Raw genomic sequence first — 6,000 nt, forward strand, 5'->3', positions numbered from 1 at the left:
GGCTTGAACCCCGGTCTAATCAAGAAGCATGTGCTACGCACTGCTGCTCCTTCCCACCTGGCTACGGATGTGCCCGAATGTGGCTTTATCAATCCACAAAGCAGTGTCAACAATATAATAACAACAGTTTGGCATTTTCCAATCTTCTACCTGGGTCATCCTCATTCAAACTTTGTAGCAACATAAGATGATAAACCTTGTATTTAAGGATTTTTGATTCCATTTAAGCTTGTTTATTTATTTATTTCCATTAGATTTAAGTTTCACACTTTGCTTTCTTTGAGATATTTTTGGCCTCCATTCAATATCCTGTTACAAGTTCCAAATTGTTTTTGAGATACAGGGTGTACCACATTTTGGCAGATTATACCCTGTTCCCACCTCAAACTTCTTCAATTTTCTTTATGGTCTTTATTGTGAGTGTATTACAGCATTTTCATATTTTGCATACCACTTTACAGTTTCAATTTTCTCCTTTATCATAAGGCTCATGGTACTTTTCCAACATTCAAATTATTCTGAAACAAAAAAAAAGGTTATAAACTATTTTTCAAATAACATACACATTTACATCAGCAGTTACTCGAAATAGTTTCCTTACTTATGGACTATCCTGTATATAACAGGTGAGAGTATTAGCTTAGTAAAAGGCACAAAGTTATTATACATTTTCAAGACACCAAATCCTACTATCAGTATAAATTAGTCTGCCGCTGTTGTTTATATAGCACATATCATATAAGGCCGTAGCTGAGTGGTCATGAGAAAGAGTGCAGTAGCACATGCTCCTTGAGTAGACCAGGGTTCAAGCCCCTGATGCTGAATACGGATGATCTGCCAGCCCACACTGGACCAGCATGGCAAATTATGGTCCATTTCTCTCAACATGAATTGTTAAGGAGGCTTCCATCCTGCAGTGGGTTGATAATGGCTGCAGTTTACCTTTTTTTTTCACACTGCATCAATTATGTGTGAAGAAAACTTGTATTCACAAGCTAATTTGCATGATGTGCTGAAAAACCTAAAATACCATATAAGTCATCTGAATCACTATTGACTTATGCCAAGTATAAAATCCAAAGCTTGAATTAAAAAGGCATGTGCTCAGGGGTGAAAGATAGAAATCAATAACCAATATACTTCCAACTTATTACATATATATATATATATTTTTTGAAAAAAGTTTTTCATACTTTTTAATATCCAAGAATCTGTTCATCTTCAGATGGTAACAGTTCATCGGAAGCAAAACCAAAAACGTAGATTATGTTCAGTTTTACTTTGAGTTCTAGAAAAGTAAACTTTTGTGATTATCAGTTTCTTATAGCAAATGTTTCCATATATTGTGGTGAAGTTTACAGAGAAACTAAGTTGCAGTATACTACTAAACAAGTAACAAGGAATGGCTCAGCACAAAAAAAACTTCATGTACACATACAAAAACAATATTTCTTTAGGTTTTGTGACCTCCTATGTGAGGCAGTAATGTATATGCTTCCTGCATTCTATGCAGTTTGCTGTGCAATGTATTTAAATGCACAGAAATTTGCCTTTAGCCAGCAGGTGATTGATTGCCTGGAACAATCTTCCATCTGTCATTAAGGAAGTTCACAGGTTAAATAAATTCAAGGAAGAACTACAAACTTTTGTAGTGAATGGATGGATGAAATGGGAGGATTTTTTTTGGCTGATGCAGTATAAGCCTGCTTTCTTGCATCATATGTCTAAAGCAGACAGTGGTTCTTAATGCAGATTTTAATGTAACACATTACTGTGCAACATGTAAAAGACAACTGCCAAAAAGAGGATCAACTTATATGTTGAATATATGATTAAGCAAACTTTTAAGGCAAAAAAAAATGGAAGTTGACTTATGTGCCAGAATATATGGTATATATATATATATATATTCATGGGGGTAGGGAGGGGGTTCCCACTGCCTAAGATCAGTAAACCTACAGCCCTGATTGAAGAAATCTTTGATAAGAATTTCTCCAGTCTCCAATGGTATAAAAAATTCAGACCTCACCAAATGAGTGAAAAGTGGCAAAACCAATGTCCATAAATGTGGACAAGAAGTTATCTACAAGCCTTGCAACTAGACCAGGTGAGGTATACAAGTTGGTGGGGGGGGCAAATTAAGTATAATAAGGCCCTGAAAGGATCAGTAAAATGAATGAGAGACCACAACATCTTATGAAATATTAGCAAGTTACAGAAGGCTAGATCTCATGAAGTTTACCTTTGGACAGCACATCATAAATTACTGTAATTAATTACCTGCCAAAGTGGCTGAAGAAGTCAGTTTGGCTAAGTTCAAAGTGGATAATTGCTTTTTTCATGTTGTGAAAAGTGTTAGTGATTGGAATTTTTTTTTTAAGCATTTACTAAAAAATCCATTTCTTTGCATTTTATCTATTCTAATATTAATACTATTCATAGCCCAGGGGCTCACATCTGGTGAGTATGGGCTTGGCACATCCAGGGTCCTGAGCTGGATATCATCGTGTGCTTGTGCTCTCTCTCTCTCTCGAAAATTTTTTTTTTTTTGGCTGGTGCAGCATAAGCCTCAGGCTTCCTTGCACCATATGGCTAATAATAATTTAGTCTCTAACATACTTCTTTTCTCATTTTTGTTTTTACTTTATATGCATTTTCACCATATCAAATTCTACACCCCCAATATCAGAATGACACCATGTTTCTGATATTCCCATAATGTTGGCATGGGTTGAAATATAAAGTGTTAACTGGAGTGACTTGCTATGGCAAATCTACATACAGGCAGGAATATGCTTCCAAGTGTTTGCTAATATCATGCTCCTTAAATGAGCATATGTTGTTGATGTTCTCTAACATATACATACAATTGGCGATTAATGAATTATGACGACCTACCTAATACTGTGTCAGGCAACTGTTTGCATGGATAACAGCTGTTATTTGCCTAGGCATTGACTCCACTAGATGTCTGTAGGGATCTGCAGCCTTGTTTCCTGCAAGGCTTTCTACAGTGTTGGAATAGATGATGGTTGTCCATACACCTTAGTTCCCAAACCAAAACATCCCACAGGTATTCAATTGGATGGAGGTCAAGTGAATCTAGAGGCCAATCAAGATGGGTGATATCTTCACTGTTTCTCAAGCCACTCATGCACAGTGCAGGCCCAATGACATGGCACATTGTCATCTTGGAAGCAACTGTTTTTGTCTGGGAAAAAATGTAACATGGCATGGTGCACATGGTCTAATAAGAGCTTCCAGGAGACTTCACCATTGAAATGTTGGTCCATATGCACCAGGGGCCCTAATCCTTGCCAGAAAAACATGCCCCAAATTGAGCAACCACCACCTGCCTTAATAGTGGGCACCATGTACAATGGTCCATGGACTTGCACATCATGCAACTTAGTTGATGTGATTTTTTTGTGTTATTTATTGAATTCACATTCTATAACTATAACATTGTGTAAACTGATAATATGGTCCCTAAAGACTGCAGTAAGAAAATTTCAATTAAAATTAAACAAAAAATATGGCAAAAATTTCAACATCCATCTTTGAACGAATATTAAAATATTTTTTGTTGGGGGGGATTTTATCCCACCAGGGGTGAAACTCACCCCCTTAGATCCAACACTGCTTCTAGCCATCTTAAACCATCTCCAAGGAACTTGGCAATCATTAACCTTTACTTGCTGTATGATATAATGATTTGGATATAATCAAACTAACGAGTATACTGTATATAATGTCAATTGAGCTGTGCAAGCCATTCTGGTTTTCAGAATTCTGCACCCAAAATGCTGAACATCAGTTCACAGAATTAATTTTGTCAAATGCTCTTACTTTTAGAATTATTTAAGCTTTGAAGCTTTAGCTTCTATCTCTATGAAAGAAAAATTATTTGTATATATATATTTTTTTTTTAGTAAGAAGCATACAATGAGAACATAGTGCACAGAAACCAGAAGCTTTTGTTACCCAAGCTAAAAAAAAAAAAAAAACCGCTATGTGTTTCCCTCTTTCCCCAAACTGTCAGCCTCAACTACCCCGAAAAGTAACTTACTCCAAATATTTAATTTTGAATCAGCTAATAAAGAATTGCCCCAGAGGTTATTTTGTTGCATTTCTGTTGGCCATTGCACGCCGGCTAACCAACTCGTGATCCGATGCGTTGTCCGTACAAGTGCGTGTTCACCCACCGATTGCATGTTGTATGAACTGAAAAACATTATTCCCTCTACCTAAAATCGGCTAACTACAACCTCGACAAATGGAGCAGAGAATTCCTCCAGTCTCCATCGGGATTTGAACCCAGAACAAGTTAGAAAATCGTTAGTCTGTAATAATTTTATCAGTAGTGCTAATCTGCTTTGCGAAGGGCAATGAAAGAAAAGCTCGATAATACTGATGTTTTATGCTAATATTTTAGAAAGTTTCCATTATACAAAATTTCACCATTTCTTCAACGTAAACAGGATGAAAAAAGGAACAAGATGCGACAATTATCGTTGGGTTACTGAAGTATCCCAAACACAGTTCAATGATACAGCATAGTTTCATTAACTTAGATTTTTACTTTTAACTAGTTTTTGATAACGGTAAAGTTATCGCTATCATTATAACATGGAAAGTATTAACGATCCACACAGTTATTAAATACGGTTAGAAATCCTACCTGGCTCATCACGTGGTTTATACAGTGACGAAGTGCCTTCAGCAAAAGGCATGTAAATGTCCTGCCATTCACGCCTTATTTATCAACCAGGTCAGACGAGCATGTACACAAACACGTAACGCAAAAAAACAATGCCACCAACAGAAGCAGCATAATAAATCTGCGAGAAGTGAAAATAAGATTTACTTTAAGACATCTTAAATAACTAAATGTGTCCGAGCTAAAAACTAATAATAATAATTCTAGAAGTGTCTAATATATATCGAAAATGCACGTTATAAACTGAATAACATACCCGAAACACTAACCTACTGAAAATGGTTACAACCTTACTTACTAAAGAGGGGTGGATCTTAACACTTCGTATTGATTCATTAATCCACTTTAAAATACTTTGCAATAAGCAGAAAGAAATACTAGAGTAGTACCGTTCGTTGTAACCATGCTGGTCTCATTGTCTCTCTAACTGCTCACAAATGAAAAGGACAGCTGTTACAGTTAAAATATGCTAACATTATTCTATGTTGCCAAACTACGCGTGTTGTGTTACACTATAATGTTGTTTACCACTTTAGCTTTTTGTGTCAGTCGAAAGAGGGCAGAAATATCGTTTGGGGGTAATAACTTCCGCATACATTACTATCAAGTATTTCCTTTAAGGAAATGATACGGGATTGCCAACCAATGTAAGTTCTTAATTACCAAATATAGTTTTATATTTTCCGTATTTAAATAAAGAATTGTGTGCAGTACCATTTGTATTGTTCAATTTTGTATCATATACTACTGTTAAGGTATGACAGAATGATCACTGACTGACATTTTCATATAGCAATATTTTATTTATAATCTTTTCCCAACAACTGTTATTTTCATGAATTGAAAGCACCGGCTAGCACCAGTTCTTCCTTGCTGACGGCAGATTTTTTTTTAAACCTCTAGGGGAAGCTTACAAGTTCTCCATCGTTTATGTCTAGTATATACACTTAGTGTCCACTTTATTAGGTACTTCACAATGTCAGATGCAAACGAACTGACACGTCATCATTAGGATGACAGGCGAATTAGGCCCAGGGCTACATCTAGCAGATGTTCATTGTTCAACACACAAAGACGGCTGACAATTGAGGAGAAAATGTCACTAAAAATGAAACAACCATTTGTCTTCCAATGTATCAAGCGGTTTTGGGATGACTTTCTCTATATTAACACAGTGACTAACAGCCTAGGCTACATTGTATAAAGGAGTATACAATGTAGCCAAACAAGGTATACCTTTAAAACTCCTTTATACCTTAGGTATAAAGGAGTTTTCTTCA

At 36.0% G+C, this 6,000-nt stretch overlaps 1 protein-coding gene across 5 annotated transcripts in view; it reads right to left on the bottom strand.

The window, feature by feature from the left end:
* LOC150085489 (uncharacterized) overlaps positions 1 to 5,215 on the bottom strand; it is a 265,026-nt gene extending 259,811 nt beyond the window's left edge. For 2 of the 5 annotated variants that reach the window (XM_090374070.1, XM_090374069.1), the window contains exon 1: positions 5,019 to 5,203. The gene's annotated coding sequence lies outside the window, so the exon portion shown is untranslated. Of the gene's footprint in view, positions 1 to 4,681; positions 4,770 to 5,018 lie in introns of those variants that run through there. The other 3 variants (XM_090374071.1, XM_090374073.1, XM_090374072.1) reach the window with 3 other exon arrangements.
* Positions 5,216 to 6,000: the final 785 nt, after the last annotated feature.

Source organism: Mastigoproctus giganteus, chromosome 5 (assembly GCF_048544385.1).
Source record: "Mastigoproctus giganteus isolate SK-2022 chromosome 5, ASM4854438v1, whole genome shotgun sequence".
In the NCBI taxonomy this organism is placed as follows: domain Eukaryota; kingdom Metazoa; phylum Arthropoda; class Arachnida; order Uropygi; family Thelyphonidae; genus Mastigoproctus; species Mastigoproctus giganteus.